This window comes from Lonchura striata, chromosome 6, assembly GCF_050655825.1.
Source record: "Lonchura striata isolate lonStrDom1 chromosome 6, ASM5065582v1, whole genome shotgun sequence".
NCBI lineage: Eukaryota > Metazoa > Chordata > Aves > Passeriformes > Estrildidae > Lonchura > Lonchura striata.
The window spans coordinates 21162112-21175960 of record NC_140708.1 but is presented as its reverse complement, the minus strand read 5'-3'; the positions used below and the strand labels follow the sequence as shown (position 1 = coordinate 21175960).

The window sequence follows — 13849 nt, the reverse complement described above, 5'->3', positions numbered from 1 at the left end:
AGACACAGAGAATCTAGATGACAAACTTGCCCTTTTGATCACATGTTAAACTCATGAAAGAGGATCCAAAATTCAAAAGTCATCTCCAACTTTGAAAAGTAATTTGATCCAAAAGACACAAATCAAAGCTTCCCAAGGATTATATTGTATAAATTGTGTGATTTTTCAGCTGGAGGTGGTTTTGAGCTACTTTAATCAATTATCTTTCGATAAATATATCATGCTAGACATATACAATGTCAAAACAGAAATGCATATCCATGTAATAGTTATCTTTTGGAAGGTTGTTAACTCTGCCAGTGAAAATTGTATTTCCAGAATATTGCATTTGAGCTAGGTCAGATAGGCTCTTCATTTTTCCTATTTTTGTTTTTTTTAAAACTTACAAATGCAACAGACTAATCCATGAAAAAGCACAAAACAGAGAGAACATCCTTCTTCCCACCCTTCAAAATCAGACTGGCTGCAAAAAAGAAAAACTACCAAAAAACCACCTGAAACATCATGATGTCAAGATAAACAGGTGATGTCAAGAATACCATGAAATAATTTTTTTTTTAATCCTAAGACTTCATTTAGTATACCATCCCCGTGAGTGCAGACTGACCATTCTGCTCAGCTTGGATAATGAGGCAGCAGTAAAAGACTTAGAAACATTTTCTTGGTAACAGGACTGGGTGCTTAAGGGACTCAAAGGATCATCTGAATGCTTTGAATGGAAAAGCCACCATCCTAAAGAACATATAATTTTATATATGATGGGAAGAAGAAAGCATTTGTCACATTTTATAGGCAGAAAATGAAAACACAGTTACAATACAATCACAAGATTGGTGGTTGGACCTGCATACTTAAACCAACACAATTGTTCATATTATTTTGCTGGACTTTTCATTTTCCAGTTTAACAGTACCCAGTAACAGAACAAATTGCAGACAAATTCAGGAGTTCAGATATAATGGTTAATTTGTAATGAACAACAGAACCAACTTCTGTGACCACAATTTGAAGAAATAGAAAGACAATTCAGCCTAAGTTCAAGCTTCCAAATGCTTTTCGTGCAAACATAAGATTAGGACCGAAGGAAATAAACAGTTGGTTTACAAGTCTGCAGAATTTTCTGAGGAGCAGCAAGAATTCTAATAGAGCATTTACCAAATAGATACACTAAGAACAACTTCCTGTTTCTAAGCTATTTCAAGGATTCTCATATACCTCTATCTTGTAGTTTTGTATGTTTCCTTCTTCACAGATTTATCTTCTTGCTGTTTAAAAATTTCCAGCAGCAGTGAAAACTGTATCCTGCTGTTCATCCGGAATTCAACATAAGCAATCTTACTTACAAGTTCTTCCATCTCTTTTATTCCTGTGTCTTCCTTTTTCCTCAGCACCTGGGTCTCTACTGAAACCAAAAAGAAAGCTTTCTCTAGAAATATATATTCAGACATTTCACAGCCAAATCCACAGAATTTTGATGTCTTTACACTAGTACCACTACAGCTACCTCAGTTATCCATTACACTGGACACACTCCAATTCCCAGCTTGTTCCTAGCCCCCAGCTCTCCAAGAAACTATTTTGTCCCTTCTCCACATTAAGAAGAGAAATGGCCTTCTAGGAATCAAAATTACAATATACCTCTTCAAATCAATGGCATTGTACGTATCAAGTCAACAAACGCCATCATCCTATTTTGCTATTTTACAGCTGTGTTCTCTGCTGTAAAAGCCCTCAAGTATTGATTTTTCTTAGTATCAGTCACCATCTCAACAAAACTGAGGCTGACTGTTGGTCTCAAACATCTGACGATGCTTTGAAGATCTGTTTAAATATTTTTGACAGTGCTTGCTATGGGTAAAAGCAAGCCCCATGAAATGTGGATAAACAGCATAGTCTCACACACAACTGAAAAGGTTCTTCCTAAACTGTGCATTAAACCTTGAAGAGCCTCTGGCTCATCATTTCATCTGCTCTGCCCTGCCACTTTCTTCTGCAAGAAGTCCCTTCTTGTGGGGCCTCAACAATGCTACACTGTAGTGTTTCATATTGCTTTCTGGAGAAATTAGAAGCCACTCCCATTGCCCTCCCTGACAATAGAGAAGGTAGCCGAAGTTCCTGAAAGCGGAGGCAAAAAGGTCAGTCTCTTTAGGGGGTTGATAGTATCAAGATCACCTATTTGCATGCCTGCATGCTTGAGTTGTGTAACAGGCATGGGAGTGTGCTCCTAGAAGCAGTTCCCTTCCTCTGAGGAAAGGAGAACCACCCAGAGATGTTTGGATTGAGGGTGGATCTATCAGTTCTTCAGAAGTTCACGGGCCAGTCCTCAAGCTGCATCCCTCAGTTTGAAAAGGTCACAGATGACATACAGGGGAATGCGTTATTTACTATTAGTTTTGGTAGTTTGGATAACAGGGGGTTTTATTCCTTTGGGAAGACACTTTCACAGTGCAGAATTATCTTCCCATCCCTTATAATAGTTGACAAGGAATTGCAAGTATGGATTACTAGCTGACCTGTAAACCAGAACCAACCAAATGTGGCAGTTCATATTCACTTGGTTGCTTTGCATACAGTTGCCAGATGTCAGGAAACCCAAGAAAGAAAGTCACTTGCCCAAATAAATTTCTCAAAATTACTATAATACAAAGTCATCAACTTTCAATTCATTCAGTCATATGGACAGGCATCTACAGGGCTGATATGTAACTCTCATTATTTTCCTGCTACAAATAACAGGGATTTAAAAGCCCTACCACATGACATTGTTTACATACAACATTAACTCCTTTCTGTCCTCCCTATAGGACAGAAATGACACTGTTCATCAGTAAAACTCAAAAAAGGAAATGTCAGTAAAACATAACAATCTTTTAAAATGCAACACAAACAATGCTATTAAAAAAAAAAAAAGGTGCCAAAACTTGAAAGACAAATTCATCCTAAGTAAGAAACAGCTTCTTTTTCTATGCAATGCCACCAGCTGACTAATCCTGATGATTCACATAGCCACGTGGAGTTAAAATAGCTTTTCAGAGAAACACTCTTGCATTTTTATATAAAGAACATTTGTACACTTTTGACTAAATTAGTGCTCAAGGAACATGTTGAGCAGCCTGATACCAATGCTTTAAAAGATTCAGATGAATGAACCCAGGCCTTCAAAATATTGGAACACAGTACTTCAGAAGTAAGGTTTCGGAGATTGAATCACCACCAGCTTTCATACAACAGGCAAGTTTTAGATCAACCAAAAGCAGCTGAAACTTGACTGGACCAAGAACACCTCGAAGTTCACTACCCTAAAGCACATTGTCCATAACATAGTATCTAACCTTATGCAGATATCTCTGACTCTATAGATATAAACTGCATTAAGATAGTCAGAAAAAATGCTTAGAGGTAATACTTCATCAGCTTCTCTTTAATGGAAAAACAAAGTGGTTTAATTTGTGTCGTACTAGACATTTCAAACACACCCTACCTTGCTATGAGCTGCAACTCTTATTATTTGTTAATGCATCAGTGTTCTCACCCTCCTCACTCCTGACCCACACACCAAAAACAGAGTAGAACAGGATCACAGATTCCCAGTGCAAGCGTGCATCCCAAGTAAGGTGCACTGCTATATTTAATTCTTCTCTAGTTGCCAGTGCATTTGTTTGTGATAAATTTCAATCCAGTCTCAGGACTGAGAAACCCAAGTACCTCTTCACATAAAAACACACCTTGTTACAGTTCTATATACACACAATTCTTCTGTTTTGCCAGTTGCTAGAAGACTAAAAGCAGGTAGGACCTCACTGGTAGATGTAGTAAAAAAATTAAAAAGGAATCAAGTTAGCTCAAGCCCTATCTACTCTAATTTCTAGTCTAGTCTGACTAATCCAGTATTTAGTGCATCAACCAGGACTACAGGTAGTAAAAGCCCTTACTCTTCTTTTCCAAGGTAACCTGGAACCTAGAGAACTTGAGGCAAAGCACAGACCTGGGCTTCCAGTACTCCTCCTCACAAGGCAGAATTTCTAGGCTGAGAATCTCAAAGCTTCCCAATTCTAATCAGCTGTTTTGGCTTGCCAAGCCCTTAATTGTGTAATAAGTGAACACATTATTTCATGCAGCAATTCCCATGTCCAAGGGGTCACATAAAATTTTGAATTTGCAGATAACTGTGAACACTGTGTTTATTCTGAATTGGAACAGACTTGAGCTAAGATTTCCTATAAGCCAGAAATACTTCAAATTAATAATGCTCAAGAATAAACACTGCTTTTAATTTGGTTTATTAGAGCATCAGGAAGTGTTTGGAGTAAGGCTTCTTAAGGATAGCACTTAAACACCCTACAAGTACAGAAAAGAGATTGACCTCAGCAATTTAGGTTTTGTTGAATTGAAGTGTTTCACAATGGAGAGGAAAACTGTGATAAATGATACAGCCATTATTTAAAAGATGGTATCCTTGACTCACAGATCATCAATTCTGATAAGGGAATAAAGAATACAATCTGAGGTCAAACCAACCTGGAAAAGAATTTGCCTCATTAAAGAGTAACATGCCAGCTGCTCCTTGAACCACCTAAGTTTTCCTGGCATTTTCTAGCCAATAATCAGCATGTCTTGCTTGTTGTGATTTTGTCTGTGTTTATAGATTGACAATTGGTGTCAGATTATGTTTAGTCCCCCTGTGAGGACAGAGTTCCTTACAGTTACATTAAAGCAAGTATATCTAGCTTCAACTAGATGAAATCTCAATAGCTTGTTATGTCCTAGACTCCTCACTGTTAAATGCAGAGTCTTAACTAAACTTGTAGGAGTTGTTTAAAATCAGGTATTGGAGGCTTACTCTCACTTATACAGCTATAAGTACAACTGTACAGCTATAGAACAACTATATAGCCCATCCACTGCTCCGTCCCACAGCATGTTGCTATGGTTTCATTAACTTGAAGCTGAAGCCAATACCCCAGTTCTTTAGAGCAACCCACTGAGGCTTCTTTAAATACAGGATGAAGAAAGCCTTCACTTCTACCAGACCTCACTGGAGCAGAGAGCAAATTAAAGCTCAAATGTCTCCCAAAACCAGCTCTAGCCAAGCCATACAAACCAAGCAGTTGGCAAGGCAGTGATCTTGTTCAAGATGTGGCAGAACTGAGTCATAGGAAATACAGGGAAAGAGATATTTGTGGCAGTGCTCTTTCCAAGAATGCATTCTTGGTAGCACAGCTGATGCATATTTAGTACAATGTCAAACTTCTAGGGAGAATCAGATGCTCTTTATCAAGCTGAGATTTTCAATGGCTTCCCCTGGATCCTAACCTCCCAAGAGCTTTGTCTGCTATCACCATGCTGATACCACCTCATTAGAGTTATATCAGGATAATAATTTACCAGGATTGTGACTAGTCCAAGTCAGTGCTTTTGGAACCCCTAGAGAAGATATTGAAAAAGTGGTGAACAAACATCTCTCAAAGGACATCTCCTGTTCGTTAGTAGTGCTCCATGGCAGCACTAATGTTAACTTCGTTTAATATATATCCCATCACAGCATGCTTCTGAGATATGCTGAGTATTTTTAAGTGCAAATGACTCTTTTTCAGCAATCTTTCTTCACCACTATTGTCCACTGGGATCATGGATTTCAGATGGCAACAGTTATGGAATGAGATTACCTGTTCCTTGGATTCAGCCATGCTGGAGTTTATGCAAAGGAGGTCAATCATATTGTGTTATTTCCATGGGAACAGGCTTCATGGGAAGGCAGAGCTCCTTCTGAACTTTGCTGAGGGAAGAAACCCAGTGTCAGAGCCAGTCAAGTACATAAAGTCACATATACAAACATGTATTTCTTTGAATTTAGGGATGTACAAACAGCGTTGGTATCCTTGCCACTTGATTTTCTCTCTGCCTCAAGCTCTAGAAAATTTTAATTTCACAAGACATCCTGGTATCAATTACCCTGGATAGAAGGCCTACCCAGGCAGGCATCACAGTCAGTGAGATAAGACTCTGTCCCAAACTGTACTGCAGCACAACCAGCATTTATTTAGCTTTTCTCCTAAGCACTGACACTTGGTATTTCTTACCTTGAAGAAAGCTATCCAGACTGATTGACTATCTCCATAAGAACAACAAATAGCTGCTTATATCCTGGTGATTTCTGTGATTACAGTCTGACTTAAGAACCCATCATCTCAGTTCTAGTTATGGATCAGGCATCTCTGTGCTGCAGGAAAGGTATTTAGTTTCTTTGTCCTCACCTTCTCTCACTGTCAGGATCTGGAGAATGACCAAGTGTTTAAGCTGCATTTTCACAGAAACTGTTATAGAACAGCATCATCAGGCTGTACTTTTAACACAGACTTAACCAATCTAAACTGCTGGTCAGCACAGCCCTGCTCTGTCCTTACCTCAGAGTGCCACACCCCTTCTTGGCACTAACAGAATTGACACCAAGAAAATTACTAATTTTCTCACCAGATCTCAGAGCAAAGATGGCACTATATAAAGGCCAGAGCTAGCAAATGGAAAGGCAGGGAGAAATGTGTGGCAAATTAGATCAACTTCAGTCATCACAGGAACACAGATTTTGTAATTCTTGAATCTTACGAGCATCTGAAACATTTTTTCAAGTGCAAGTATTAGATACAGCATGGAAAGTGTGAATGGAAGGCCAGAGCAAAGTCTATGAAAGAGTTTTCACTATTAAAGCTAAACAGAGTCTATTGGGAAAGGACAAAATTAGACTCCTCTGCTATTATGAACAGAAGAAGCCGTTATTGCCTACAGCAGCCCTCACAGCCACAAATGGAAGGCCCAGAAACTGAAGTGGCAGACAGACGAGATGGGTCCTCTAGTTGGCAGAGCACTAGAACATAAGGAGTGCAACTTGTCCACACAGTAAGTCAGAAGCAGAACTAGGTAGCTGCCCTTCTCTTTTCCCATATAATCTTAAACAATTTTAGCCATTCAGTCTGGTGCTTTCTAGGCTAAGCATCTGTTAGAGCTTATTTTGGCTCTGCTTCAGGTCACAGTCTTGCTCTTGGGAAGGTGTCTTGCCAAATGAAATAGAAACCTTTTGGCTCTGGTGCTTGTGAGCAGATATTAAAAATATTGTTTTTGTCAAGGAGCTTCTTTTGATGGGCTGCAAAAGAGGCAAATTCAACTTGATACATTATTACAATCCCTGGAAGCTCTGTTTTTTATTGATTAAAGGTAGTGGAAATAAAAGAGTTCATTTTAATGGAGCAGTCTTTGAGCCTTTGCAGAAGTTTTATCCCAAAACCCAGAAGTTGTGCTGACACAAATTGGAGATTGCTTAAAACAATTAAGCACCATGTTCTCTTTGCATAGCATGTGTCCTGTAATTTGACTTCAGCTTGCAAAACAAATGTGTTTAGCAACAGCTAAGATACATTAAAATCAGTACTGCTATGAATCCACAGTAGGAATGATGGCTCAGGAAAGGCTTGCTATTACACAGGAAACACAATTCTAGTTCCCATGCTGAACAAAGATGATAATGACTGAACACTACGTAACATAAGCCATGTTAAATACTGACTCCAAGTCACTACAGAGATAGTGGTATCTGCTTGCATACCTCAGTTGCAGCAAGATATTGAAATACTCTTCACATGACATTGACATGCAATACAACAGCATAGAGAGCAACCACGAGAAAGCAGACTGAAAAAAAGTATATAAAAGTTTTCAAGAAAATGAATAAAAAGATAAAGAAGAAGTGTTCCAGCCTAAAAAAAACCTTTCTGCAGAACTCCAGCTGACACGCAGTCTCACCACCTTTGGAGAGTTCTGTTATATATTCACAGTCACACAAGGCTAACAAGATCTTCAAGGTGAAGGTTTGCTAACTTGCTGTAGCCAAACATCAGCAGCTTTACAGTTACTAGCCAACAACTCATACATTTCTGTAAGCCTTTATATACCTGTAAAAAAGTACAAGGCTCCCACAGAAATGAGAAGTATGTTCCACACATTACCTTCTTCCCCACAGCCCTCAGATTTACTGTAGATGGTGGCATGACTGATCATCTGACTACCATCTGTCCAGCATCTACTTCCTAGTGAAACCACCCTGCAAATATAGTTAGCTGGCTCTAGGCTGCCATTATTCATAATTAATACCCTGTTGTTTATTGAAGCTATCACTAATGCTGCTCCCTTAAACAGATTCAGCACACTGACAGAGCCTGAGATCTCTAGTGGGGGTGTGTGACAGTGATGTTATATTGCCATCAGCTTTTAATACTCAAATATCCTAACAATCCCCTAAACTCCAAAAGTAGACCACAGTACCTTGTCTTGAAAGCCAAAAAAGAAAAGCCCAAAAAGAAAAGAAAAAAAAAACAACCAAAAAAACCCAAAAAAACCCCCAAAAAAACCACCACAAAAACAGAACCTAAAGCCAAACTCAGGAATTACTGTAAGATTTGCAATAAAATTACATGCTTGGCATCATACTTCTGATGGCAAGACAGTAGCATGACACCTTACACAAGAGAAAGATTTCTGGCTCAGGACAACTACAAACAGAGCTGAAGGTGCTTCAGTCATTTTAACACCCAGAGCTAGTTACAAATTACATTTAGGATTCCCCTTCTGTCCCCTAAAGGCATAGGTAAGCTGAGCCAAACCACTGACTATTCCTGATTTCTATCTGAACTGTAAACCCTTTGGAGCTATATATCCTTTTGTGCCTGTATAGCTCTATCTGAACAGAAATAATATTTCAGTCTGCCAGAAATCCAGATCCCAGACTCAAGAAAGCTCCTGAAGCTTAAGGTGCCATGACCCAAATTCTGCTTGCAAAGTGAGTTTCTTGCAAACTCCCTCTAGACTCCTAAATATAGTTCTGTTTCCAATAACATGATTCTATTTAATGCCTTCTGCATTTAAACCCATAATCCTTTAATAACTTTGGGAATATTTGAAGATATTAAAAAAAAAACCCACACAACCCAACCAGAAAGCAGTTGGGCATCCCTGAAGTTGATAGTTTATATGAATGAGCCATAGGACAATGAAAGGCCAGACTGACCACAGTAATAACTCCCAACCCTGACTTGAAGAAATTAAAAGCAGGCCAGGAAGCTTAATTCTAAATGTGTTTTCAATTGATCTTTGGTCCTGACTGTGTTTAATGGTTAGCTGTTTGAGAAACCCTCTGGGATTCTGCTAGTTGATTTCAAACTGGGAAAAACAAGCAGTACCACAGAGAGAGAGATGCTTTTCTTTTCAAGAGAGTGAATTTAAACACTGCTGAAAGGTCACATATTACTAGTCTCAGAAAAACAAAAAAGAAAGATTTCTAGGCAGAGCTAGATAAGGGAAGATGATGAGGGATATCTCCCATAAATGTACCATTGGCAGAAGGCAGCCTTGCTGGTAGCTACAGAAACAAATGAGTGGGATGATATTTCAGTGGTGAATCAGCTTGGGTTTTATTCCAGTACAAAAAAAGATATGTAAATGGATGTCATCCAGAACAGCAAGTGGCAAATGCCAAATTTTTGAGAGAATTAGAACAAAAAATCCACAGAGAATCTAAAAGCAACTGTGGAAATTCTAAACTTCTCATGTCAAATTACACTGTAAAAGCTGTGAAGTTGTAGCTGCAAATAGAAATTTAATAGATATAGAATAGAAATAGAATTTTCAAAATGGGCCTGGAAATCAAACCTGAACAGCCTAATTAAGTGTGTTTATGTACTCTCCTCTCTGCCACAAGAACTGGACTTGAGCAGTGCTGTGAAGACCTGTGATTCAGCTGGAGTACTGGGCAGTTGGGATCAACTGTTTGTGCAGACCAGTCCAACCAGCCTGATGCAGTTTGCTCAACCAATGCTGTATCATGCTTTCTGATGCAGAAAGGCAAATTGGGAATCAGAATACAGAAGGTGAATTCATATGTCAGTGTTCAGATATTTAAAATCTAGACAGATTGGTTAGGACAGCATTTAGCAAAGAGCAACCCTTGCAAGATTTGATACAAGATGAAATAAAATTTTGCTGCTGCACCTGAGATCTCAGCAGCATGAACTCATCTCAGCTGAAGAATGATTTATTATTGGGACACAATATTGTTCTCCTTCTCGTTAGGCTAGCTGAAGACTTCCTCTCTTTCCAAAGTGCACAGTCTCTGGGTCAGGAAATGCCCCCTTCAGCTTCCTCTCAAAGCTGCTTCCTCAAAGGTTAAGGTCTTTCCTGCCTTCCCTCAGTACACTATCTATGCATATCCTACATATAAACCTATCCTCTACACTATCACCAGTCATATTTTGCAGAAGTGGAAAACTGAGATCTAAAGGTTAAATGACTCCCCCAAAGTCAGTGGAACAGACAGGGGGATAATACTATCCTAGTTGTTATCAAACACTTCACATTGCAAGAGCTCAAGCACTACCCAAAGTATGTCTCTGACATTTTTTCAATTATATGGATGTCTTGCCTTAACATTGCCCAAATGCCAGCAACAGAAATGCACTGGACCCTCAGGTCTCCCAGGCTCCTACACAGAAACTGTCCCCTGGATTTTATTCCCACTGTTCCTTTCCAGCTCCTATTTCTTTATGCAAGTCATTATCTTCTTACCTTCTCCTTCACTGCCCACTTACTCATCCAACACATCATGATGCAGCTGCCTCAAACTGGAAAAATCCTGCTGAGAGCTGTGAAGGGACAGAAAACACTGTCAGACTCATGCGATACAAAAAACATAATTCTTGGAGTTCAAAACACAAAAACATTTTTGCCATTCCATATCTTGGTAGGCCTCCCTCCACCATCAATTTAAATATGTGTTTTCCATTCTGGGTACTTCACTTCTGCATGCAGATTTTGTCTCAAGACACCAAATCAAATGTTTGTGCTGAATGACACAGCAAACACAGCCAATCTCAAAAGTCTTGTTCAACACTTTTGAGGACATATGCAATTTTGGTCTGGGCTGAAATGTACAGACAATGGTCATTTTGACCCATGCTGTAAAAGACACCAAGGAAGAGGATTTGCTTACTGATAAGAGCAGTAAATCTGTAAAGTGATTGTATAAGAACAAGGGACCGGAAAAAGATTATCTTCCCAACAAATAGCACACTGACACATTTGCTGCTAGAAGTGTTAGAAATTTTTAACATTTGAAATCTGCCTGCACAAGAACTTTCACACTTACCTGCTATCAGTGGCATTACACTTAATTTTATTTGGATGTCAGGTATTAAAGGATACAGTTCTTCTCTGTTACAAATGCTTTTAAGTCAAACACAGTAGCAGCAAGTTACCAGACAAAGTAACACAGTGTTTAAGGCTGCCTGCCAGAGATGACTTATTCAAGTGGATTACATGGAAAGGACAGTACCCCATACTCCCTGGGGAAGAAAAAAACCCAAAAGTAATATCTAGGTTTTCTTCAGTTCTCACTGCATGGGGTAGGCAGGAAGAATATCATATAAAGGCACAAGGTTTGGTCTTGCAGAGTAGCACACCTAACTGCTTTGCTAGGTCAGTCCAAGCACATTCTATTTTAGTTTTAAGGACAATTAGTATATAAAATGTCTCTCATTGGAAAGCTGACTCTGTCCATTATTTGAGTCAAAAGCAGAAAATAATAATTATTTTTAGATCATCAAGAAATAGGAATCTCTTGAGAGATTGGGGAGTTCATCAAAGACCTAAAACACCTTTCATTTCCATATATTTCAGTAAAATTTGAGGCTATACTATCATATTATCACAGCTTGAGGTTTCATTGTCTTAATATCCATAAGTAAATTTCTGCATGACATCCCAATGGTAGGTAGGATTTTACTAATTATGAGGCATTAAGATACAACTGCAGTAAAATTAACAAATTCTACCTCATTGATTCAATCTTAATGCTACTAACTTAAGAAATAAACTGCTGCGTGAAATACACGCAATAAACACTGGTGGGAAAAGCTACACGCACAAATTCCCACTTAACGCTGCTCACTTCAAAGCCGGCAGAGTGAAGTCAGCAATTAATTAGCCCTGAGTGGTTAGCAGGCGCGGTGCGCTGGCGGCTCACAGCGCGCTGCTGTGGGAGGCGGCCGGAGCTGCAGCGGCAGAGACGATGGCCCCCGGCTCCATCCCTCGGCTCCATCCCTCGGCTCCATCCCCCGGCTCCATCCCTCGGCTCCATCCCTCGGCTCCATCCCCCGGCTCCATCCCGCGGCTCCATCCCCCGGCTCCATCCCCCGGCTCCATCCCGCGGCTCCATCCCGCGGCCCCATCCCGCGGCCCCATCCCTCGGCTCCATCCCTCGGCTCCATCCCCCGGCTCCATCCCCCGGCCCCATCCCGCGGCTCCATCCCGCGGCTCCATCCCCCGGCTCCATCCCCCGGCTCCATCCCGCGGCTCCATCCCCCGGCTCCATCCCTCGGCTCCATCCCCCGGCTCCATCCCTCGGCTCCATCCCGCGGCTCCATCCCCCGGCCCCATCCCGCGGCTCCATCCCGCGGCTCCATCCCCCGGCTCCATCCCCCGGCTCCATCCCGCGGCTCCATCCCGCGGCTCCATCCCCCGGCTCCATCCCCCGGCTCCATCCCGCGGCTCCATCCCCCGGCCCCATCCCGCGGCTCCATCCCGCGGCTCCATCCCCCGGCTCCATCCCCCGGCTCCATCCCCCGGCCCCATCCCCCGGCCCCATCCCGCGGCTCCATCCCCCGGCTCCATCCCCCGGCCCCATCCCCCGGCCCCATCCCGCGGCTCCATCCCCCGGCCCCATCCCGCGGCCCCATCCCGCAGTCCCGGCGGGCGGCGCGCGCCCTCTGGCGGGGAGCGCCGCGCGTCCCCCGGGAATGCGGGCCGGCCCCGGAGCGCCGGCACAGCGCCGGCTCGCTCGGGGCAGGAAGGAGGGAAGGACGCTGCCTCCGGTCTGTCGGTGCCTGCACCATAAAATACACTGCCGCGTTTTTATAGAGTATTAGGACTAGCATTTTCACGCACCCAGGAAAAGAGAGTGAACACACGACTGTACAGGAGAGGCATGGTATGAGACAACAGAAAACTCCTTCAGAATATCGTAGAATTATAGATTCATTTACGTTGAAAAAGACCTCTAAGAGGATCAAGTTCAGCTGCTAACCTGTCACTACCAAGTCCACCACTAAGCTATTTCCCTAAGTGTCCCATCTACACATGCTACTTCCCTGTTTGAACGTTTGACAACCCTTTCAGTGGGTAAATTTCTTCTAATATCCAATCTAATCCTGGTGCAACTTGAGGTTATTTCCACTTTCAGAATAAAAGCAGTTAGCCATGGAGCCCAACAGTATGCAGTCATTTACAAAATTACAACAAAAAAGCACACCACCAAACCCATCTTCTCTTCTTGAAGAGCCTGTTCCAAGTTATTACTAAAGCCAGAGGGGTTATGGTACTGCAACATCAAAAAATCTGTCTTTCAAATCAAAATGCCTTTTGCTGTGGTTTTTAAAGGTAGTTAACCCATCTTTTTTTTTTTTTCTTTTTTTTTTTTTTGTGTGTGTGTCTGTGTGTGTGTGTGTGTGTGTGTGTCTGTGTGACAGGTTTTGGGACATATTTTGGCAATTAAAATTTTTCAACACTTCTCTGAGCCAAACTTTGTACCGTTTGGGGCTGGACTGGGGTTTAGGATACTTACTTTATTTTCACAGCCATTCCTTAGTATGTGTTTCCATTTTCCCTTCCTCAGTGAGTATAAACTCTGACTATGAATGTACCTGTTGCCCTACATTTGCCAGCCTGTGGGCATTGCTCTCTGCTACCTTTCACTGCAAGTTTTATCTTGTATTTTTACTTTAGGTTGTATCTCTATATTTCCATATAGTGG

The 13849-nt window shown here is 41.4% G+C and overlaps 1 protein-coding gene across 7 annotated transcripts in view; it reads right to left on the bottom strand.

The window, feature by feature from the left end:
- Positions 1–12130, bottom strand: part of SORBS1 (sorbin and SH3 domain containing 1) — a 208571-nt gene extending 196441 nt beyond the window's left edge. For all 7 annotated transcript variants that reach the window (XM_085583534.1, XM_085583538.1, XM_085583535.1 and 4 more), the window contains exons 1-2: positions 10609–12130; positions 5667–5776 (exon numbers count right to left, since the gene is read on the bottom strand). The gene's annotated coding sequence lies outside the window, so the exon portion shown is untranslated. The remainder of the gene's footprint in view (positions 1–5666; positions 5777–10608) is intronic.
- Between the last annotated feature and the right edge of the window lie 1719 nt (positions 12131–13849).